General features: G+C 39.2%; 1 protein-coding gene across 12 annotated transcripts in view; it reads left to right on the forward strand.

The window, feature by feature from the left end:
- Cic (Putative transcription factor capicua) overlaps window positions 1-25,940 on the forward strand; it is a 70,272-nt gene that overhangs the window by 21,147 nt on the left and 23,185 nt on the right. For 5 of the 12 annotated variants that reach the window (XM_076794550.1, XM_076794549.1, XM_076794545.1 and 2 more), the window contains exon 2: window positions 144-329. The exons of 1 other annotated variant lie outside the window; for it this stretch is intronic. The gene's annotated coding sequence lies outside the window, so the exon portion shown is untranslated. Of the gene's footprint in view, window positions 1-20; window positions 330-25,940 lie in introns of those variants that run through there. 6 more of the 12 variants (XM_076794555.1, XM_076794553.1, XM_076794557.1 and 3 more) reach the window with 2 other exon arrangements.

Below are 25,940 nucleotides of genomic sequence, written 5' to 3' on the forward strand. Positions count from 1 at the left end.
AGAGAGAGAGAGGGAGAGAGAGAGAGAGAGAACAGCCAGCCGCGGCGCGCCGGAGTCCGTCGTACACCCTCGTATCCGTACTTACGTACACGCGGAATGTGCTGCCAGGAATTCTCTCTCTCACAATGGATTTATTGTGTTAGTGAGTAACAGCGACGTGTGCGGGACGATAGTGTATACCGTGAGTGAAAGACGGCCAGAAGACACTGACCAGAACGACGACGACGACGAGGACGAGGACGACGACGACGGCGGCGAAGACGACGGCGAATAGAAAGAACGTGCGCGTCCGGATTAACTCACAAGTCAAGATGGAGCTAGTAGACGCGGTATGTGATATTCCGCGAATTCGGTGCGATTTTTATTAAGAGCATAGTGCGGCCAGTTTCGCGTGCCATGGAAAAATCATTGTCGTCGTCTCTCACCTCGGGCTCGCTCCTAACCCCACGGACCCATTCTATCTTCCACCGGATCGCTCGCCATCCATTGTAATTCTGGTTCGTGTCACGTTTACATATTTTTGGTGGATGATACGTTTTCCGTGGTGTTTTTTTTTTTCGTTTTTTCTTTTCGGGGTTCATTTCGAAACCTACGGATATCCTAACCTTTCGCCGTTCCGTTACGCGCGTGAACGGTTATGGTTTCTCTACAGTGTTATTTTTTTTCTCGGGTCGTTCCCGTGCTCGCCGCACCACCGCTTGTGTGTTGCCTGTTTTCCGAAACGTGCGAGAGTGGTTCTTATCGAAAGTGTCCGGTCCCGTGGATTGTCGAATGCGTTTCCAGAAACCGGGACGATAGTGCCTGCTAGCCGCGCGTAACACACAATATATGTATATATATATGTGTGTATATATATATATATCGGGGATCTGAGCAGTTCGATTGATCACGCTGCGGCGAAACTACCTGAATGGAAAGTAACTCTCTCGGTGACTCGGGAATTATAATTAAAGCAAGATGGGTTCTGCCCGGCACGAGAGAGCTGTGAACGCAACCGAACGGCCAAAGAATTATCAATTCCCAGTAATCCTTAATGGTGCAAAGCCTTAGTAAGTTATGCATTTCATCTGCTTCTCCATTTCGTGGGTATACACACCTTGACACTGTGCGCGCGGTGTAATTGGTGTACAGAATTTTGCCCTCGTCAAACAAAATACGGTCTGTTCGATACAGAGTATCGAATTCAAATCGTGAGCATCTTTTCTGTCATATTGGGTGAGGGACTCAATTGTTCTGGGGGTGCCAGTTATCGTATATTAATTACACCTATTTTTAAAGCATAATGAATGTCGAAAGAGAGATATATAATGCGTGATGTATCAACTGATTTTAATGGAAAAATCTTAATATCTCCTTTTTAATATTCATTATGCTTTAAAAATAATTATGATTACTATAGGCACAGTAATTGGGTCTCGAACTTCCGGAAAACGATTTTTCGACTGATCCGTGACGATTGGCTACAAAAATCGTTTAAATTGTTGCGAATGAACATAATCGACATAGTCGCGCGGCTTCGTGGAGTGAATCGTTTCTTTTTTCACGAATTCCTACGGTTATTGTTCAATCGCGTTATAACCTCTTCTCAACGGTGTGCTATAGGTCACTTTATATTTGTCTCCTTATCTCCAAGTGCATATTGTTTGTCGATACTACAATGGACCAAAGATCACGTTGACGATTTTAGCCAACAGTCGCTCGAAATACTTAGACAGATAGAACATAGGGGCTCGTCTTGACGACGAAATTATAGGTTATGTCGAAGTGTTTGGGTCTTCTACGAGGCACAACTTCAACCTTCATACTATTTTACAATTTGCAATAACCTTCTTGCCGGTCACCGGTCACCGTCGCGCAACCTCATGCCGGTTACCGGTGGCCGTCGCGCAACCTTAGTGCCGGTCACCGGTGACCGTCACATGATGGGTTAGTGCCGGTCACCGGTGACCATCGCGCAACCTTAGTGCCGGTCACCGATAACCTCGCGCCGGTCACGGGTGGTGGACACGTAACCGTAGTTCCGGTCACCGGTGACCGTCGCACAAACCTCGTGTCGGTCACCGGTGACCGTCGCGCAACTTTAGTGCCGGTCACCGGTGACCGTCACGCGAATATTTGTGCCGGTCACCGGTGGTGGGCACGTAACCTTCGTACGGTCACCGGTGGTAGACAGAACAGACAGTGCCGTGCGTTCGGAAATTACTTTAATTGTTCTATCGTTTTATTGAAATATACAAATACGTGTGGTCGAGTGTATATATCTGTTCTAAAAGTGAACGAAAGTTCAAAGTTGATTCACACAATCGCCGATAAGATTACAACGATGCACACGTGCATCGGCTTCGTTCTTCCGTGACGTATCTGGTAACCGAATGCGAAAACGGTCGTATATTCATTACTGGGTTCGTTGATACGACAAAATTTCTGACAGTGATAAAGAGCGTAACTAACAATGAAGAATATTTGATATCCTCTGCGCGAATATCGCATGGAAACAGAATACGTTCGGACTATTTATTTAGCACACGGACTCGAAGGTCAGCATAAGGCGCGCCGTGCAGCATGAAATCCTATTTTCAAGAAAAGATTACATTTTGCGTAATTTTACGTACCGGCTGGATGAATCGTAACGATAGATTAACATAAAAAGTTTACCGAGCCTCGGCGAAGTTTTTTTTATTTTTTATTCGCGAGTTATGTCAAAGATGCATACAAGATACGCGTAGGCTGTAATAAATGCACCGAGCGAAACACAGTTAAAAAGAATTGTAAGATAATTTTAGATCAACCTCGTTTTCTTCTCATTTGGTGAAGTCATTTATTGAGATACTGAGTTACTATGGTCGTAAATTATTTCGATATGTGTCGATCTAGGGATCGTACAAATGCTATGAATATACGAAATCCGTAATCTTTAGATTATTTATATGTATTATCGTATTTACGTAAATAAAATTCATCCATGACAAAGAGCAGAGCAATATTTACGAAATAGTTCGCAGGGTTGCGCACGCCTACGAACCATAAGCGTAAATTTATATTATATTTTATAAGCGATTTTGTAAAGCAAACTTTTGGCAATGGTGTTCGTGCTGTAGAAAATTATCCGCCATTGCTGATGAAAAATGTAATTAGATATTTGAACTAAGTCGGTTTAGTAATTTCTGCGATATTCTCATTAATTTTGAAGACACTATGGTGTTTCTGTCTCAACAAAATTTGCGAAAGAGACTCCTTAGCGATAATAAATTTCCATTAACGTACTCTATAAGAAATACATTTTTTAATCAACAATTTAAGTAGGTATATAATCGCTAAATGCGTTTAAAGTGATCCGATCATGAATTATCAAATATTTTATTTTATGTACTGCATCAGTAAAAGATATTGTTCCTTTGCTATTGTTGATATTTCCTACATATGTATATTTTCTTCAGCCACGTTAATTAGGCTACCACTTTCATTTCCTTCTCGTTAACTCTCGTCTGTATGACTCACCTCGTTCGATGTTCGCGTATGCATTCATTACACGCGAGGAATCGCAACATAATAAATGTTATCTTCCGAGGCTTCGAAGATAACGGCCACGGTTAATCGGATGGCATCAGTTTTACGTGACGATTGATTCAGAGCATTAAAGATCGAAATCCAGTGCGGCTCGATTGCGTTCTTTCATGGAAAAAAATTTATTCAGGTTGCCGCGCGCGCGCATGGTACGTCTCATTTTCCTCCTTTACAGTTTGATTGTTGCGTTTTAAGAACGTTATTTATTACAATTTCTCACGTACGTGAAACGAGTTACGAACGTACACAAAAAATCTATACACTATCGTTAGATTGAGGTTTCTCATGCGAGTTCGTATTTTCATGAATATTATTTTATACCGACCAAATTACAAATGAAAAGTTAATTCAACTAAATGGCTGCTTATTCTTAATAAGAGATTATTTTTTTCTTCGGTGAAATTGTTATCAATATTCATATAAAAGTAAGAAGAACATTAAGGAATGAGAAACAAATATCGTTTTTGTAGTTCAGATTTTCACAGTTACTGTTAAATTAAATTACCATGGAAAGTATCACGGACTATTAACTTGCATACTAATGCAGGAAAAATGAAATAAAAACTCTATTATCAATATCTTAACTGTTTTTCATTTCGATTCTTACGGTTGCGCATACAGATGCATAAAATTAGTAATTTAACCATCGCGAATATAAACAGCACGAAACAAAAAGGGATTGATAAATATTTTTAAACGAAAATTCACGAGATACTGTCCCAAATAATCTTTTCAAAGTACAAAAACATTTTACGAAATGGTATTAATACCCGAGCCAGGTTATTTACCGAGTATGTACTTCTTAAAAACATATACGTTCTGTAATCGCGGTTAACAACTAAGACTTGGTGGCATTCTGTCGCCGGATTTTAGGAAAGCAACGCGACGCTACCGCAGAGGATTAGATACTAGGAGACAGTAAATGGAAGCCCCATTTCAACGCAGGAAATTCCACACAGTGGAACAATTATTTTTCACTTATGATGCAATCCTATTCCATTTTTGTAAAGCAATATTTGGAACACGAAGAAACCAAAATTGTATAGTTTCGATAGTATCACACCTAGTAGCATACCTTGTAATAATTAGTTTTCTTCTGGTTTGCTTTTTTCATCGAGATATAAAGGTCACCTTGAGCTTCTTCATATTATAATAAAAGGTAAATTTTAATCTTGTGGTTGCGGAGAAAATTGAACGGTGAATAAACAAACTATAAGGATATATGGGGCGAAAAAGGAATATCATATTTACGATGTTCTCTATAACTGAGTGTTGATGCATATTAATGATTCACGTAATCGATCGACAAGTGCGGGTGATACACTTTCGAGTGTTTCTGGAGAATTTAAAGGCAGAATTGCACACGTGATAGAAAGGTTGTTTAACATTCGTTCTTATAGAATTTGTCAGGGTCGCAATAATTATTGTTTATGTTGCTTATGTTGTAAATACTGAAAGTGATGGACACATCGGTAACGATATAGTTTTTTAAACGAGCAACTAAAGATGTTCATGATCTTTCGATTGTTTCTGATGCAATAACACCAGAAGTACTTTCCGGAGCAGTAAGTTGCTGTCGGTAAACATCCGCCTTTAGTTTTCTCCGAAGGAAAAATCGAGTGACGTCAGATCCGTCGAGCACGCGAGCAGACAACATCCACCGATCACTACTGACTGTCAAGTGTGATCGCGTGGAATTTTCTCATTGATTAAGCAACACTTAATAATTTTCTTTTATAATTTTATACTTTTTATAATTTTCGTTTGTCTAGCCGTTTCACCCATTGGATTTTCCCATTGGAAACTTGGCGTACGAGCCTAACCTCTTGCACTACTATTTATTTCGTGATCACAGTGATGAGAAATTCTCCATCGTTCAGAATTTCATAGAAAAAGAAAAAAGGAAATTTATATTTATTGCATGTCTCTATGTCCTCTCCAAACATATCGACTACAACAAAATAGAATTTTATTTCATATTTATATTGTAGGGCAGTTTACTGATGTTAACATTTCGTTCGAATTATATGATTGTTTTATACAGTCATGATTTTTTATAAATATTCTCACAATAGTATTTGTATATTTTGTTTTCGTGGGCAAGAGTTTCAGCGGTTTTAGATTTGATCGACTTCAGTTCTCATAATTACCAATTTTTGCGGAGCATTTTTAATTGGCTCAACCTACGACGAGAACTATGAAAAGTGCGGTCAGAAAGTCCGGTTGTATACGACTGTTATGGCTTCGCTTAAGCACCGTCTAGCTTCGCCGTAGATAAAGATCATTTCAATCCTCTTGCCATTCTGCATAATAAGCCATCGTGAGACGCTTACCGATACACTAATATTCTCTCGTAATCTACTAAGGAACAGACCTTGTACATATCCGCGTGTTGATAAACACACAACTGAATACATTTAACGGTTCACTTTTCTCGAGTGTATCCCGAGCTGGACGGTCATTATTTTTTAGTATTTATACTATAAACAATACTGTTCGTATGCCATCGTAACACTACCCTGGGAATTGCTTCGCTTTTTTCATAGTCAAGGTCACCTCAATGTCAAACACCAGACACGCTTCGCAACGTTTTAATGGCCGATACGAAATGCGATAGAAAAAACAAATGTATGTGCCATCTGGGAGAAATCTTGCGGCAAAAAGTAATCGTTAAAAACGGTTATTGTTCCACGATTTGTTCATTTATTGGAAGTCGAGAAAAATCTGTTTCAGTTTTCGTATCGTCAAAGACGAAGGAGATGAATTTTCTATTTTAGTTGAGACACCCTGTGTACAACGTGGTCGCGGTTGAATTAAAGCGCCATAAATTAAATTTAAATAGTGCATATTTACGGTCGCATATTTTCTCAAAGACGACCTGTTTTTGTTTCAATAAATTACTGGATGTGACGGCTAAGTTTCATTTTTTAAATGAACATATCTTGGAGATCATTTGGACAGTGGAAACAAGCGATATCTAATCATTTAAAACAAGCGTTTCTTAGTCGACTAGTTGAATTTATATTAAAAAAACAATATTATAAATAAAAATACAAATATATATTTTAGGTCCAATCTCTAAATAAATATGTAAAAAAATGAATGAGTTTTGCTTCAAGTTGATTACTTTACAAGTTTTAAAAAACATTGTTTCGAGAAACGTGCGAATTATGCAATAAATAATAAGAATTGAACTAGAGGAAAGCCTCTTGTATTTCAAGACTATATCCCCCAAAAAGATCTAGTCCCATAAGCCCATAGTAATCCTGAGAACATTCTTAAAAATCGCTAATTGTGCCTGCCTTTACACGATAAGCGTCTCCCATTAATTTTTAATAGTTTTCAAAGCGTATAGAGTGGCGAAAAAACTGAACAGGGCTCGTTTCAGTGGAAACTATCGATGACCAATAAGCTTGTCCCGTCTGTCGCATTCGTCTTCGCCTACTTCGAAGTAGGCGATGTTTTAGGCGCGCCACTTGAGCGTCTGACCCAAACCGCCATCAATGCTTCATATTCACACGCGATTTCTACCGTTTATCTTCGCAAAATTTGTACACGGAAAATTTCGAAATCGAAATCAAATGTAATCGAGTATTCACATTAATGCGTTTAATCGACATGAATTGAGCTTAATATAATTTTGTCCGTAGCGTAGGCCAGTGTTTGTTAATCGTTGGTACATCGTGTAATCTCCCGCTTTTATAAATAAACCTGACGTTAATTGACCGCGAATGTTTATGCAAATACTAAATTTTATGGTCTATTTGATAAAAACTAGGACGAGGATCAAGCTCAATTCATTAACCAGAAGATTCCTTTAGCACAGAGTAAAGATGTCATTAACGTCATTAATATTTGTTACATTATTTGAGAAATACGCGTATGCTATAAATGCATGAAGATCCACAGCATACTAATGACTCAACAGTACTTTTGGCTACGATTTGTAGATGCTCTCTCACTCAAAATTATTCCTTGAATATTTTCAGTGAACACTTTATCTACCGGAAGCCTACGAGTAGGTTTTTCAATCATTATGCTGCACCAAGAGGGATCTAAAAGATCTTCTTTTACAAAAATACTAGATTACGTTATTTAGGGTGAGTTTTTGGTTTGTGGCAGAAGTTTAGAAACTTCGGGAAAAAATCTTGCGTTTATCCTATCGTTTTTAAAAAATCCTTAGCTACTTTAAAAAATTATGAAATAATCGCCCGAATGTGTTAAGAGATTCCGACTTTGTCAGTTTTCTAAAAGATGTAAAAAATTACCGAGAATCAGCATTTGTTCTTCCGATGGTATTGGTAATTAGGGTTGCATGTGTTCCGATTGTGAAGCAAGCACGGACGACGCTTGTTCGGAGGAAAGAGAGAAAAAGAAAGAAACTCGATGCAGGTTGATAACGGGAACTTCGAAAATTGGTATCTTGGTTGCACGGGTCACGATAACGCTGTACCACTTGCTCGTTTAATGATTTCTGTATCCCGCGATTTCTATAACCGCGACGCATTCGTGTTTACCGCGTTATCTCCCGGTTTCTGTCCCTCCATCTAGAACATCTGCTTTTCAGCTCTGCTGCGACGGATTGTTTATATCCGACGAGGTCAGCCATTTTTAATATTGTTTCTATCGCGCGTACAAGGGAAGAGCGTACAACAGAGTTCACGACGGAGTTCACGGTACACGAAAATTCTTATCGGCAGGCGGAGTTTATCGGTCGGTCGGTATAAATTGCACGAAATCTATGTTATTCCTTCCGGACAGTAAATCCTAAATATCTGTAATCAATTATTCAATTAATCGGGATAATTATCGGCCGATTTACATAACGGGCGAGATTAATTATTAATAAGATCAAAGATCGTTGCAGCCTGTATTTGCCGGTTCTCGGAACTTGTAACGCGGAGCTGTCGTCGGCTGTTGCCACACGAACTCGATGCTAAAATTGTTCGTTCCCTTATAGAAAGATATGTCTGCGTATAGAAGGTCGAATGTGTCGTTCGGATCGTTAGACGTTAATTAAAAAAGCGCCGATATTTTCGTTCGGAGAGTTCAGGATCCAAAGGGTCGTCGTCCTTTTTCATTTTTACACTGAGAAACATTTCGATCCGAAATTGTGCCCGCAGTATTCAATCCTGCGGATTTATTATGCAAAATAAAAATTGTCTAATCTCAACAAGAACTACACAAAGCAGGGGATCCCAAAGTTTTTCCTACGTGGACCAAAATGTAAATTCGAAAATACAGTGTTTACTCCATATATGTCCGAAATGCCTAGCCGATAAAAGACCCGGAACTGTCCTTTTCTCCTAGCCGATAATTGTCTCTCGCCGGACCCGAGTTTTGGACAACATCGAGTAATCACTATTTGGCCAAAAAAAGAAGGGAAAGATTTATACCAATTTTGTAACATAATCGCTCTTTATTTATGACAAACTATAACATAATCGCTCTTTATTTTATTGCAAACTGTCGATTGACAGATTTCAAAAATATCCTTCTTTCCTTTTCTCAATCATTTTATCGAGCTGGACATTTTGAAATTCTTTAAACGATTCTACCGACTTACATTTAGATTACTCGTTCATGCTACGAAGACATAAAATCTACCGTCTATTGACGAGCACACACAGCTCCATGGAATATCATTGTTGTTTCGACAATTCCACTTGAACATTTCTCACCAAATTCATTTCACGTCTCTTCGATGTTATGCGACCCTTCCTTGACCCATTTCTCCGCCAGGAGTGATACGCAGACTGCAGACGATTATACAGATTCAAATAGATTAGTTTTCAGAAAGGAGGCAGGTTGCGATTTCAATTAGGTCGAACAAATCTTGATGATTCTATCGCGGATTTTTAACGTCTACGTTTTATACAGTTTCGTGCGAGTGCGCATAAATATTTGTAAATTTTCGCAATTTGCTAGAAATAATTAGAACAGGTCGGAACGTAACCTACCGGTTTCTCAATCTGCTGGTAGGCGCAGCTCACGGTAACATTTTCATCTTGATATAAACTAGCGTGCGGTGGTGAAGAATAAATGTGGATGGTTAGGAAATAGCGCATGCTATTGATTTCACGAAACGGAAATATAAAGCTGACTGAAAAGTGGCGAGACACCTAATTGCTCACCGACACATCTGATAACCCAAGTAATAACTTACGGGATTTCATTAATTTTTACTTTTAATGTGCAAATATTTTTCTCTCTTGTTGTCAGCAATTTAAGCCTCCACACTGTACTTGTAGTAGGAAGAAATCAAATTTTAGGTACAGATCGTTCCTTTTTATAATATTGCATACCAATCTTTCCAACAATTTGATATCGTGTTTTATGCCGAGTTTACATTTTTTCCGAACTTTGGCGCGAAATTGAAATACAATACAAACGAAAATTATTCATTTTCAATAAGCTTAATAAGCTGATTCATAAAATTCATAGAAAAATTCGATTTTTTCAAAAATCTAGACCGGAACTACCCGTAAAATGGAAGCCAGGAGACGTTGCAAGAGAGAACGGAGTTTTCCTCGAATATAGTTTCCATTTAAGGACTTGTATCGCGGTTATATGAAAATATCTCTCGGGCGTACGTGCCGCGATACAACAACAATGAACGCGGCAGCATAAAGAGCTTTTAACATATTGTATTAATAGCGTTCCATCGCGTGTTACACAGGGACTGGTGGCGTTGCCGTTTGCTATGCGCGCATTTATTATTTTCTTCGGCTCTGTTCAGCTTATGTTAGTTAATTCGATGCAGTGGCCGGCTATATTGGATTTCTGAGCCGCCGCGGCGCGGTTTGCCCGTCGATGAAACCCCGTGATATACGTTATCGTCACGTTTCTTGCCGGAGCGTCGTGTTAATGACTTTTCTCCTCGCCGATTGTCGTTGCATATTTCCAAGCAATATCGATAAGCAGCCCCAACTTATGTCACATTCCTTTTATCGCGGCCAGTGCTCGTCTGCCGTTCCATCGTTCCCGGTCCCGATGCTGACCCCGTTGACTTCGCAACTGCATACTCTCGGCGACCTCTACCGACATCTTGGCACAGTATTATCTCTGTAATAGTCGCAAACGTCTCCACCGTAACTGTCGCAATTTTATCCCTACCACTGGGGGAGGGAGGGGAGTTGGAACCAGTCACGCGGTAAACACACTCGACCACCGAGGGGTCGAGTATCGGTGAGACTCACACTAATGCAAGCGAAGCAAAAGATTGCAAGTTTTATAATTTTGTTACTTTTTTTGTTTTTAATGAAATTTTCAACATCGCCTCGGTTCTCCGATGAAAATGACACCGAACACGATACAATTGGGATTATAATTACTCTAGTAAGCGATTAAAGTTTCTACGTTCGGTACACTTCATCGAATGTAGCACCTCTACTGTAATTGTCTCTCGGACAGTTACGGAGAAACTAACAATTCAGGTAGCATCGTGAGCTGTAATTTCAGTTGTCAGAATCCTGCTCTATTTTCGAAGTTATTTTTTAAGTTAAATTGTCCCGTTGTTATTTTCGACCAAATCGATACATTTGATCATATTTGTTTTTTCATTTTTGTCAATGCATTTCTACGGCAGTCCTTTTTAAATCTTCGAAACTAAGCGACGCGTTGCATCTAAGGTTCGGAATGTTTAATGTTTTTGCAAATTTACATTCAACATCGCCATTTTCTTTTGCAACGCACGCACGCACGTGCTTTATTTGATCACGTATTTTGAACGCATGTTGTTACATTTCACATGTTGTTTTCAACATTTTCTCGGTGGAATACACTGACTTCCTGAAACACTGTGTATCGCAAAACAGTGGACATTTCGAGTGGAAATTTTTGGACTTCTTTTGGATGACTATTCTGTAGCTAATAGGGTGCGGGTACCCGAATTTTACAAACTTTTTGGATCCCGACCTGACCCGACCCGACCCGAAATTTCGGGCACCCAGTAGTTAACCTAATAGTTAACTGAGCTTCTAATGAAAAGCGTAGTGGCTAATATATACATAAAAATCCAAACGTAACCTATGCACTGTACTGCTGTGCAAAGTTTAAATATATCAAGGTTCTCGCCAACTACGTTATTTCATATTCAGTCTCTGTTTGTAAATCTTCCAGGAACTGCAGTGGTTCGATCGTGAACTGTCAGTTAATTGGCCTGGTTTTTCGAGACATAAGTAGAAGAAATTAATTCCTTCTTCTTTTATCAATTTTTTTCTTCTCGTCACTTACTTTCACTGTAAATTTTATATCTATTTTATTATATATGGTATTATATATTATTACCTTCTTATTACCATCGTTATAGTAATCATAATAATTATCATATTAATACGTAGTATCAATAATTGCTTACAACAATCAAATTATTTATGTCCGTTCTAACCGGGATTCGAACCTTGGCATTTGGGATTGTAATTAATTAATAGATTTACGTTTGTATTATACTTCCCTGCACGGTCAGTGCAGTACTTACTGTTTTATGTTTATTCGCATATTTCATGTATTTTTTAATAATGTTATAGCGCATGATAAAATATTTGATAAAAAGTAGATCCTCTATACGAGTTAAATGCAGAAATCACAATTATCACAATTATCACACAGTTATCACACAATTACAACAATCAATTGCAATTATTGCACATTGCAATTATCGCACAATTGTCTTGATTGAAATCAATGTAAAAAATATTAAACATACCGTTTACTATTGAAGTGGTTTCCACATCTGAAATTCCCCTGATCGATTTACCTTTATTTTTGTATGCAGCTTAAGCACACATGTCAGTTTTCATTTATAGTTTTCTTAGTTTGTGCACGAAATAATTGAAGACATTAAGATTCAAATTCGAAAGCATCGACATTGATTCAATTGTCACTCGATTACCCTGTCAATTGACCCGTGATAGCTAAATTTATAGTAAGAAGCTTTTGAATTGTTGATGTCCGAAGAGCAGAATAGAAGGTTCGTTTAATCGATCGGGTTTTTGGTAGCTTACGCTGTCGATGATTTCGATTCTTTTATCAGAAGAAGTTCGCGAATCTGATGGAAACACAATATTAGACATGCTCGCAAAACTCTGTCAGCATAAAATTTCATTATTTCTTTAGAAATAACATTCTAAAGCAGCACAAGAACGCGTCACGCATTGGAATATTCCATTATGTCGGCGTTAGGATCGAAAAGGTTAAGAAGATCCGGCGATAACTCTTGGCGAAAATTTTTTTTCTCGTCGACTATGCGGGTATTGATGCTTTATCAACGTTTGTGCACAGTAGGCAGACACGTCCAATACTTGAACAATACAATGGAAAAAGATTCAGTCGGTACTCAAGCGACGTACTCATACCACAGTGGATCCAAAAAGTATGCTAAATACCGTCAACCCTTTTGTAACACGGTTAATTATTTATCGAATCCGCGCTACATGAAATCTAAAAGCAATGCGAATAAGGGAAATGTTATTACGTTATAAATGTCGAAGCAGTGCTCCCAGAATGCCTTACTACGACTACATTAACACGTCTGGACTCTCGAACGTGAAACTGTCTACTGCATTGGTTTTCAGTTATTATTCTGTTATGTCAGCGAAGGGTAATAAATTGTGCTATTTGGAAACCCCGTTATAGGAGAACTGTCACAATTTTTTCACCGTATTTTCAGAACACCGTGTTAGAAGAGGATTGGCAGTATAAGTGACATTTCGGCTCCGAAATATCCACCTACAGTCACAGTAATATTCATCCACTTTTAATTGGACGATAACTTTCTTAATTATCGGAACGTACCACTTGGATCTTTTTGAGGTCTTGACACAATTAGTCTACCACATGACGTGAAAAGATTTTTTAAAAATTGCAATTGGTCTGAATTAGAGAGAAAATTTATTGTTTACAACTTTTTTATTTGGGCCTACGTTGAAAATTTTAAAAATACATTTTGTACATCTGTATCGACGTCGGCCGATTTTGACGAAATTTTCAGAATATATATAATCGACACAGAGTCTACAAAACGTATTTTTTTAAATTTTCAATATACGCCTACATGAAAACGTTGTAAACAACTTTTAGTGTTTTCTCTGTAGTTCCGACCGATTGCAATTTTTTTTAAATTTTTCTCACGTCACGTAGTGAACTAATTGTTCCGACTTCCCGAAGAAATCCAAGTCGTGTGGTTCAATATCTAAAAAAAGTTATCGTTCCTTTACAAGTGGCCGGCTATTACTGTGCGTCACAATATGTAAAAAATACGAATAACATTTTTTGGGTTGACGCTTTTTAAAAATAATTGAGATCGAAAATTCGGCAGTTACGCGCGTCGTTGAATAATCGACTGGACGCGTCTGATCATGACCAACCTATTCTACTTCCTGTGAATGCTGGGACACGCCGAATCAGCCGAACTTACAACCTCAATTTTCTCGAAAACGAAAAGCCAACGAGTCGTCGACGAGCTGCGTCGAATAGTTCATAGAAAATCGTATGTTTGCAATTAAACAAATGAAGGTGAAATCTGGTAAATAAGATCTACAGAATTCAACAAGATTAAAGTCGGTATATCTCTGGAACGAATAATCTCTCCACGAACATAGGTCAATACTTTTTCATAGAGACTGACGAGGTGCGTCGAATAGTTCATAGAAAATCGTATGTTTGCAATTAAACAAATGAAGGTGAAATCTGGTAAATAAGATCTACAGAATTCAACAAAATTAAAGTCGGAATATCTCTCGAACGAATAATCTCTCCACGTACATAGGTTAATACTTTTTCATAGAGACTGACGAGGTGCGTCGAATAGTTCATAGAAAATCGTATGTTTGCAATTAAAAAAATGAAGGTGACCTTGAAATCTCCGAAACTCTTTCGCCCACAAAGAAACTGTTACTGCCATATTACAGTTCTCCTTGCACCGACAAAACTTTGGTTGATACAGTGTTTCTCGTATTTTTCAAAACAGCTCGAATAATGATTCTGCTAATATGTGCTGGACCACCCTGTATATGTACCACTGCGCGTTCGAGCGGTACCGTCTGAACACACGGTTGTTCGCGTGCACTCGTCCCAGAGAAACTCTGACGTCACACGGGAGTAGTTTGCACGGGTCCGTAGCGTCGGCGAATCTGTTTATGGAAGAGGATCCCTCGCGCGTAACTCGATTGCGGACTCGTTGGCAAACCCAGACAGCCGCTCGTTCTCGCTCAGCAGAATGGAGAACCGAGTCAAGTCCGTCGTCTTAGACGTTCGGCGGTGGCGTGAATAATTCCGGACAGGGGGGGGGGGGAGTGCATGCCCTATCTATATCGGAGACGAGTTGTGACCGATCAATGGACCCCACGGTGTTTGATCCGCACCAACATTTTAATTAAATGCGCTCGCTCGGTCGAACGACCACCACCACCGGAGAGAGTACAACGACGCGCAGCGGGCTGGAATCGTAAAAACCCGGACTAAATTGAACCTTCGAATTTTTTACCAAAATCCGTGGAATTTTTGTTGTAGATCCTTAACACTGGGTTTACGCAGCACTAAAAATGACTGCTTTGCATTACTCTATAAAAATAAGAAGGATGTGCTACCCACATTTTTAGCAATATTTTGAAAATAATATATACCCAATAAATTTGCTAAATAATTTCTCATGTATGCATCCTTAGAATCTTGATAATTTTAAATTAAAAAAATTAGAACCCGTCATTTTGACGGGTAAACCTAGTGTTAAGGGCCCGGGATAGTCACGTGGCTTTTTAATTAACCCTTAGCACTCGAACGGCGACTATAAGGCGCCAGTAAAAATTGCTATGTCGTTATTCAAAATAGTTTTTACATTGTTGAATTTGTTTGGATTTAATAAATTACTGAAAACAATTTGTTGTCGGTAATGTGGTCACTCTACCTTATCGCGAATCTACGAAGACCGGATTGAGTTCACTGTGAATACACTTCTAAATTATGCGTTGTACGAAAAAATTATTTCTACAGATGTTACACGGTATCGAGGTGGGCATGGTGTGGTGTGCATGACTTTGTCGAAAACGGAGGCGTTTGGGAAACTTGAAGGTCAACTTTGGTTTTTTAAATGGAACCGTACAGTTTTCTCTGCACCAATCGATGCAGTTTTTTAATCTCTACAGAAAGGTATTAACCCATGCATGTCGAAAAACGATTAGTTTCCCGGATATTTTAATTTTAATTAAACCACTCGATAAAAACGTTTTCTTAGCAATATTCGAATTAAAATATCTGCTAAACTAATCATTTTTCGACGAGACGTCGTCGAGTCGAAATTCTTCATTGTTCCGGTTGTTGGCTGATTCGACCGATCGTTGGATAACGATAAATGGATCCGCGGCAGATTCAGCCGCACAAATAACTGGACGTGTGTAATTAGATCGATGTCGACGAGCGAGCGCGAGGAACGTGAAGTAATCGTTATCCGCTTACCGTATTTTTATCTCGATAAGGTATTGATTTCGGTTAAAATAGTAGTTGCATTTTCGAGTCTACCGGTGCAGGAGAGAATTAAACCGTTCGACTGACAAGTTTATTTAAATACACCGCGAACTTCGAGCTTCCTCGCCGCATATTATAATTAATGGAGATTGGTAACGTAGTTTCGTCAAGACTTCAGAGAAACGATCGAGTTCGTTGTTTATTGTTAGTCTTAAACTGTACTTCGACGATTAAGCATGGTGTTTACAGTTTGGTGAATACGTGTCTCCCCGTAAAACAGGGATGTAGTATGACGATAACGACCAGAGGGCGGATGTAAATACACGTGCATGTACGCGTGTACGTAATTTGTGAAAACCGACGAGGTCAGTTATATTAGGAATATTAACCATGTATGGCGATTGTCTAGGAGCATTTAATTATAGACAGAGGACATCGTTTAGAGTGGATTGCGTCGCGATATTAATTGGAAATCTGTAGCAATCATACCTGTAGAAAGACGCGTTAGCTTGTCACAGATTTAGTTGCCTACGTGTAAACGAACATTGGAAAATAATAAAGCAATTAGTGTGAAGGACAAGAACCACTAGGTTTCTCAGTGACATTCTGATAACCTATCGATAACCGATAATAAAAAATTAATTAAATTGATGTTTATTTCAATAACAATAACTAGACGGCGGGTTTTATGAATTTATAATCAAAATGAGTAGGTGCAAGTGAAAACAGTGAATTTCACCTAGTAAGGGGCGGATCACTGTGGGGGCACCAATTACTGTGCCTATATTAATTATACTTATTTTTGAAGCATAATGAATATTTAAAAGAAAAGAGATATTGAACTTTTTTCATTAAGATCAGTTGATATATATGTTATACATTTCTATTTAAATATTCAGTATGCTTGAAAAATAAGTATAATTAATATAGACACAGTAATTGGTACCCACACAGTAATTGGGTCCCTTACTCTCCATGCTTGGATTATTTATTTGCACGAAGTAGCGCTTAAGAAATGTCTGACTTCTGAACAAACCGATGATCGATTGCGAGTGTGTTCCGCACATTATGTGAACATTATGTATGCCGAGCGGCATTATTACGCTATCGAAAGAAATAAACGTTATATGAATTTTCATGTAACGCTCGGAACGATTACGTCGCTCAAGCGATCTAATTGAAAAATATAAACGATGACCCTGAGCTCTCAAGTTCCCATGTAGCGGTGTTCTAATTGTTACGTAGATTAATGTTCATTCTACGTAATTTGAATTACTGTAAAACAGTTAGCCCGTGACTCATCATTAAACTGCGGATCTTTATGCAAAGCAACAATATTATAAAAAAAGTAAAACGTTCTTTACTAATTCTAGTGAGTTTAGAATAATACATTGGTGTCTACGAATTCCCTTAGTCCTTTTTTTTTTGTATATTTTTTAAATTTGTACCTTATGCATTCACAGCAAAAATTAGTAGGTGTAATTTGAAACAGAAAGATTACTTTCAGGGGGATTCAACATTTTTGGGACACCCTGTATCTGTCTGAAAAGGTTTCAAATTTCGTTGACTTTGATACAGATTTTCAAAATAACCAAAATAGTAGGCACGTGTCTTTGCAATAATAACTCCCCTCATTTAAGGGGTGAAATCTTTCTTTGTACTTTATAAATTCTATCAGAATTAAAACTTTTACATTCCCCGTCGAAACTGTGCGTTTACCGGGAAAGTACTATGGCCCATGTTTTGACCAGAAGCTATCAAAAAGTTTCATTGCTCCTTCGACCCCTGCTTTTAATACTTGGTAGTGTTTTTTTTACTATCACATAAGTCCACAGAATTTCATACAAATCAGAGCCGGACAGTTCGCGACCCTCGTTTGTCAGCTGGGGAAATGGTGGCTGCATTTTTTCACTAGCTGTGCATTCCAGCGATAATATTATCTTCAGAACATGCCGGAAGTCGCGTCGTACTTGCGTAGGCATAAGCCGTTTTCGAGGGTACACATATAGGGTGGTTCACGAGAAGCAGAACACCTAAATATCTCTGTCCGAATTTTTGGTAATTGAAGAAAACGCGAAATAGAACAATCGTTTTGTTCAAACAGATAAATACGGGAGACGGTATATTGTTGATTTTATATCATAGCGCAGTTAGTTGAGAGATAATTTCAATGACACATAATATTGTACTCCTATTACACGACTACGAGATTACGAATCGAATTGGACTGCTCGAGCAATGAAGTTCCACTTGTAATAGCCAACGATAATGGGTGTGTGTGTGTGTGTGTGTGTGTGTGTGTGTGTGTACGTAACAATTAATGAAATGTGCGTAGAAATTCGTATCAGATACGCTGTAATCAATGTCGATGTGACGGTTTTCAATTGTTTCCAGCTGGCTAATATTTATTAACTGTCACACTTAGGAAATTAATCAATGAACTTTGCGGAGTCAGAAATCGTGACTCCCAACTTCGCGTTAATTATAAATTAATCATAAATATCTATTTTATACTCATTTATACAAACCGAAAATTACCCAAAAATATTTTGAGATTACTTGTTTTTTGGTTGTTCTATTGGACTATTAACATTCCATTCTACTTAGAAATACTTTTTCATAGGGGCAGTAAATTGCACTTTGTAGGAAGCATACTAGCATCTTAAACGTGTTTTTTCATATACATTTCCATCGGTTTACTATATTTATGGCTGGGCGCAGCCAGAACTTTCTCATCGAGTAGTAATGTTATTTTTTAGCGATAAATATACCGCGAATTTTATTCACGTTTATGGACACACCTCAAGTTTAATAAGACACTGCAAATATTTGAAAGCCTCTAAAGAAAGCAATAAAGTTCCAGTTATTTCCTGGTTTATGAAATAGTAAAGTTTTATTTTATTTCTATCTGTGGGCATGAACACTAAATCTGCAGAGCCCTAAAACTGAGTATTTCACTTCACTCTGTGAAAATAACTAGAGTATACTTATTCAGATTTCTAGCCCTTTTTATTCTGGAGTAATCATTGTACTGTGAATGTTTGCATAATTTTTACTCATGTTAATACAAAATCTTCATTTCAAGTAGTTACATAAATCTAGGTGAGTCAAGCAAACGGATTTTTAAAAAGTCTATTGCCCTTACAAAAAAACATTGTATATTTTATCCCCGTCGTTTTCTATTAAATAAAGTTATAAACAAAATCGATTAAGTACAGGGTGTCCGAAAAATGTATTTCCTGGAAAAGAGTAATTCCTGAGGTCATTCAAGAACAGTAAATATGTTGCTGTTTTATCGGATCCATTGATCGCGATCAACGTGATTCCTTCTATTTCGTTTCTACTTCTTCGCACTGGAATCGACCTTGAACTATGAACCGGAGATACTATATTCCTTATTATGTTAGTCACAGCAACAAATACAATTCAATTCTTGATAATTGAATGTCGTATTAATAGACTATGAATTTTATGCACTCGTCAGATATGCGAATTCCGAGCAAAACCAGAATGATCGTATTTTGCAACTTGTGAATATTATCAAGTGGCGTGATAAGTAATCCTCTCCGCGATTTTTACGGATCGGTTTAAATTCACGACGGCTTTTCGATCTTCCATTCAGTGAACGTAGAGTCGAGTGGCCGAGTGTGCGTTTTGCATAAGATATTCGCATAAGATTTAAATTCCGTCAGTATCCAATAATTTGAGATTTGTTTCGTACATTGTACGATTCACCTGTACATTTCATGATTCTTTATGAAATCAAGAATGCGATATTACGTGTGCATAAACGTACCATGTGCCCGCAACGGAAGTCAAACAAGACTTTGTTTACACGATTAATAGTATTATCAAATTTCAAATAAAACCAAATAACGGAAGTTAAGTCACTTATTATACCGAGGTCTACAGGTATTGTATGCACCATTCGCGTGCACAATCCGAGATGTTTATAATTGCAACAATAATGCGAGACATCGATGTGACGTACCGTTTTGCACGCGTCAGAGTACACGGTAAAAGTAAACCCTACGCAATTTATCTAATCTGTTTACGGAAGCTATAAATTATATCAATCGTATACTGTTTTCTTACACTTCAGTTTTTTTTATCGCAGCTACCTACTCACGCGGTTATGGACCAATATTTATATAATTGTCTCACTTCCGCTCGCAGAACCATAGTCGCCGGATCAAGACTTGTTCCCCCACTCTAATTTCTCCTTCTACCTCGGTCACGTGTCCGTGTCGGAATGTCACGTGACTGACCCCGGCACTGGTACAGAGAGAGAGGGGGTAAATCTTTCCCCTCAATTCGTGCCCCCTCCCCTCATCTGGCGACGTCACGTGAACGTACACAAACTTTATTCACTGATTATATTGGAACTCGAAGAAATTTTAATTGACACAGTGAGCGAACTTGCAACGAACAATTAGTACATTATCGATGAATCGAAATGTCCAATTAATCCATTTGTATCATTAGCGTATACATATATAAACGCGCTGTTTTCCTGGTCACTATCATCAGCACGTATATATATATTTGCAATTCTTTTCCTAGTCATTATCATCAAAGTGCATTGCCGCCTTCGACAACATTATGAGTTAGCGCGAACAGTTATGTATAAAAACAATGAGTCCGTGTTGCTGTTGTGATTATCAATAATATGTACGCCTGTAACAATCCGTTTAACAAGTATCTACAAATCATTGAAATATCAAGTCTCTTTGCAATTTTCGAATTTTTCTGCTCAACTATAATGAACGAACCGAAACGTAATCAAAATTAAAATTTACCCTTTGCAATAAAGAAACTCAAGGTGACTTCTATATCCGGATAAAAAAGAAGAATAGAGGACAAAACTAATTGTATGCTACTCTTCGAATTATACAATTTTCATTTCAATCATTTTGGAACATCTGTAGCTCATTGCAGCGTTGACCGATTTTGATGAAATTCTCCGAATATGTATAATTCATACAGATCTACAAATCGTACTTTCTAAATTTTCAATGTAAGTCCATATAGAAAAGTTGCAAAATACAATCTTTAGTATTTTCTCCGCAATTTCGACCAATTGCAATTTTTGTAAAAAATTTTTTCCACTTTATGTAGCAAACCAATTGTGCAAACTTCTTAAAAAAAAAAAAACAATCCAAGTCGTACGGTCCAATATTAAGTTACTGATTTTATAACTTTCATTGATCATTACTTAATTGAATTACGTAATTCAGACCAACCGAAATTTTTCCAAAATCTCCATTACACACGTTATCTAGCAAACTAATCCCTCTAGCTGGTCAGAAAAACTGAACTTTCGTTCATAAAAAAAGTCGTTTCGATGAAAAGTGTGCGTCAACAAAAACGAGAGGTGGTTTTATGGAAATTTCGGGCAGTGTATGTACAGGGTGTATAAAAATTATACGTCACGACCACCATAGTGTGATTCTACGCCTCTGGATCGGTGGAAATCAGTTTAAAAAATGCACCGGAAAATTCACCTTGCCTTGGAAATCAAGGTCGAAGTGTCGAAAACATTTTCTTTTATTGCATCGTACAGTACTGATCACTCAAATTTTTCGACACTTTCACCTTAATTTAATCGGTCAAGGTGAATTCTGCGGTGCATTTTTTTCACAGATCTCCACCGATCCGGAGGTGTAGCATCACACTATGATCGTGACATATAATTTATACACACCCTGTACTTTGTTTTCGGGGAGCGCGTTGTATAGCTGTCGAATCATCTATCGCTATCGTTCCATTGATACGCGCGCGCACGTCACGAATCCCGTCTTTATCAGGTAGTCAAGGTCGCCCCCAGAGGCGAACCATAAGAAGGTGTACTATCAATCGGTATCTCGAGCACATGGGCGCGAGCGGTGTGGATTTCGCATGGAAAACCGGGGAGGCGATCTACCGAGCGCCACAGAGAAAAAGAGAGAGAGAGAGAGAGAGAGAGAGAGAGAGAAAGAGAGAGGGGGAAGAGGGAGAAAGAGCTGGGCCCCCGATATCAGCTGAAACAGCAGGTGTTTGAGAAGACAGAGATAGGTATGTGCAACAATAGCGTAGGAAACGAATAGACCGAACAATTGTCACGGAGTAGGATGTCCCCGGGTTTCTACCTGCTACAGAGTAGTAGTACCGGGCGTCGTATATCTGATTTATGCTCGAACTAGCTGAGGATGCATTCCCAACCCCTCTGGTCTCGCGATCCATTGTGGTGCATCGTGGAACGGCCGACAGGCCACGTATACAATATTCGCGCGACGATTTGGCTCCTTTCATTCAGGCCATTCACCATAGCGACGAAGAAAGGAGAAGAGAGAGAGAGAGAGAGAGAAAAGAAGACGAAAAAGGAAGGAAGGAAGGAAAGAGAGAGAGAGAGAGAGAGATAGAGAAGGGGAAGTGATGGTGGGGAAGAAGAGGCCCCAGGTATCGGTTACAAGTTGTTAAGGCCCGTTAAAAGAAAAGCTCCTCGGGGGCCTTGCCGGTGAACGGAGGATCCGCGGGTGGTATCCTCCGGCCGGTGATGGTTCGAGAGGTATCATCCCACTGTTTTCTTTTTCACGCGTAATTCGTGAAGCCGATACTCGGCCGGCTTTTCAAAGAGCATCCATCCCCTCGTCGACTCCTGCTCTAAAGTCAGGAGAAACTAATACCCGACCGGGGCTATAATACGCCCTTGGGTGCTTGCTGGCCATGTACCGTACTTGAACTTGAATGGCACCTGTAGACCGATGCCGTTTCCGGGCAGACAGAGACGGGAAAGTATCGGTTGCAGGCATCCGACATTTTCACCCGGTAATGTCATGGTGTAGTTTCTTACCGCCGTGACGTCATACCTGCAGTCATAACGCGCTTATTGCGGACATCGAGTCGGGCAAGGTTGACGCGACAACCTCTCGGCGTCCGACGCAAAATTGATTTATTATTCGTTTCGCGTTCGTATTGCCGGGCCGCTTGCTCCAAAGTTGTCTCGCCTACCCTTGCGGGGATCCGCTCGCAACCCTAACCGGAGCCTCTCGATCTTTCGTCGCGAGTTCGCCGGTGACTCGCGGCGATCACAGAAATTGCGCAAGATTGACGCAATTTATTTGATTAACGCTAAACGTACCGAGCTATGTATTACGTTGGGGAAAAAGAAACCCATTATTTTTCCGGTAGATGGCTGTAATGATCGATATCTCGTAAGGTATCGATCAAACAATTTCAGATTTATGCTCGTTGGAAAGGTGACATTTCGCACTAAAAAAATTCTAATTGCTGTTTTTTGTTTGGTCCATTCAGTTGTGAGTTACACGGGGGTTAAAAATGGAAGTCGACAAAGAGAAAATTCGGTACATTTTACGGTAGGGACCAAGAAACTACCTTTAAAATGGCAACAAACTATAGTAGAAAACGGTGCATATTTGACCCCAATCGGACAATCCGAAACATGTTAAATAAAGTCTTGAAGTTAACGTAAAAGTAATGGATTTCTTTTTTTTCCCCCAACCTAATAAATGCAACAGGTACGTGTTGCCTTATAAAAATGACAAGATGCTCTCAAGGTGCTCTACTAAAGATATTTATTGAATCATTGCAAAAATTGTCAAATGAAACATCTAGAACCGGTCGTTTGACCGGTGCTGGTACTTCAGTGTTGAACTATAACCGACTAGCGCTTATGGTGTTAATCGGTTTTCGAATCCTCTTAAATTTCACAGACCGTAAACAAATGCAGAACGCTCCATTTATCACGGCGGTAATGAATTTTTCAGTCTGGCAGGGGCGTAACTAGCAATTGAACCGCCTGTGGGGCCACTCAACGAGGGATTATTGTAATACAGGAATATAGATAATAGCAAATCTATTGATTAAACATATTTAGGCGCCAGTAGTGTGTGGTATTATTCTCACCCTCGACAAACGCAGCAAACTGTGTAAACAAAATTCGAAAAAATCCCATCAAATCTGTACAAAAGAAGGAACCGAAATGTTGATTCGGTAAATATTTTTACAACGAAAAGTTTACAGAAAGATTTCGTAAAAACTGTTATGAAATCAGTTTTACATGACGAAAAATCATCATCATCGTCCATTTTTATATAGGTGCTTGTTGTCCGATCTCACTCGATTGCAGCTTGTCCGTGGTCAGTTCAGTATCGTCAATTTTATCGATTCAAATGATACACGCTAATGACTCATTACACGCTTCCGATGGACAGAGACTGCCCCCCCTCCCCCCTCCCAAAAGAAAATTATCTCTGCAAACAGCGTTATCCGCAAGATAACTACACCATAATCTGGTGGGATTCACTAGATACCATGAACGAAAATATTATAGTGAAAATCGCAATGACTAAGGCGGCAACGTCGTTTCCACCGCACTGTTTACGCGTTGCCCTAATCGTTAGGAAACGCATTGAAGAGACTGGAACACACGAAAACACTCCGGGTAGAAAGCTGACGGCGCGGCGAGTGCATAGTAGAAATTGATTAATTCCCGCTGGATGGTATAATGTTATGATCGCGATAAATTAAAGTGGAAACGATTCTCTCTCTCTCTCTCTCTCTCTCTCTCTCTCTCTGCACTCGACTACGAGCATTGCACAGTGGGAAAGCGAACCGCTAATAAAGACGTTGCGCAAACAACTTTTTGCATAATACGGTATCGCGTGGGCATTCGTGTACAACTGCATTCGGATTTCCACGTGTTATAGTACGTTATGTGGTAACCTCGCGAGAGCGAGAGCGCGCGCGCGCATGCACGAGAGGCGCACTTTTCAATTTTTCGCAATCTCGCGGAACATCTGGCTGAAATTTCCGAAACCCTCGCGTTCCATCCATTGTGTTGTACAATCTTTTCGCGAACGCTCGTTACCCGTAAGTTTCTTGCCATTTTTATTTTTCGTTTTCTGTATTAATGGAGAGATTGTATCATTGCCTTCGGAACTCGTTAATACTCTGCCGTATTTGCGCAAGAACCGAGGAGAAATTCACGTTTTCGCCGGCGCGCACACTGGGTCGTCCCAATAAAATAGGGCGGATTAATTAAAAAACGTTCGACTCGCGAAACCGGCTAAAACTAGGTCTTCTCGTATGGTGATATACGTGGTTGGCATAAACTGAAGAACACAGACTTACATCCGATCTCGTCTGTCGAATGAATAATAGTGAAGTACGGGTCTCTTGGCTACAATTTTATAGTACAAGCACTTATCTGTTTCTGTTGAAAATCTTATATATTTTTACCTCCTATTGTACAGGGTGTCCCAGAAATGTTGTAGTTCTCTGAGAGGAGGAGGCTGATCCTTGAGGTCGTTTGAAGTAACTTTCCGCGGCTTTGTTGAGGAATTATTAACGAAAACCACGGACCAATCAAAGCGCGGCTACGGTGAACAGATCCCGGAATTCGTCTACCGTAACCGCGCTCTGATTGTTCTGTGTGTTTTTGGTAATAACTCCTTAACAGAGTCGCGGACAGTATTTTTGCAAACGAAAAAATGACTTCGAATGATCTCGGGAATCACTCCTTTCAAGGAAGCACATTTTTGGAACACCCTGCTGATTCGAAAATGTCGATCATTGAATAATGAGGAATTAAGTAAAAGTTCCGTACAACACGATGATATCGAAGCGTGTTGCGCTTCGTATCGCAATTATTTTATTTAATCACGATGAAACCCTTGAGATGCGACGAGACGACAAATATTGACTTACACCACTTTTGCATTAAACGGCTCAATTATCTGAGGAAACGCAATTCCTTGAAATGTTTTCGTTCGCGCGTCGCGTGCACCCTACACGGTTTAATTCGATTAGAACCGCGCTTTCGACTGGGGGGTGAATTCGACCCTTGCTTGCTTGGCTTTCTCAAAGAAGTCTCCGGTTTTCGACAGTATCGTGTGTCCGGTAAGACGACACAC

This window comes from Halictus rubicundus, chromosome 10 (genome assembly GCF_050948215.1).
Source record: "Halictus rubicundus isolate RS-2024b chromosome 10, iyHalRubi1_principal, whole genome shotgun sequence".
NCBI lineage: Eukaryota > Metazoa > Arthropoda > Insecta > Hymenoptera > Halictidae > Halictus > Halictus rubicundus.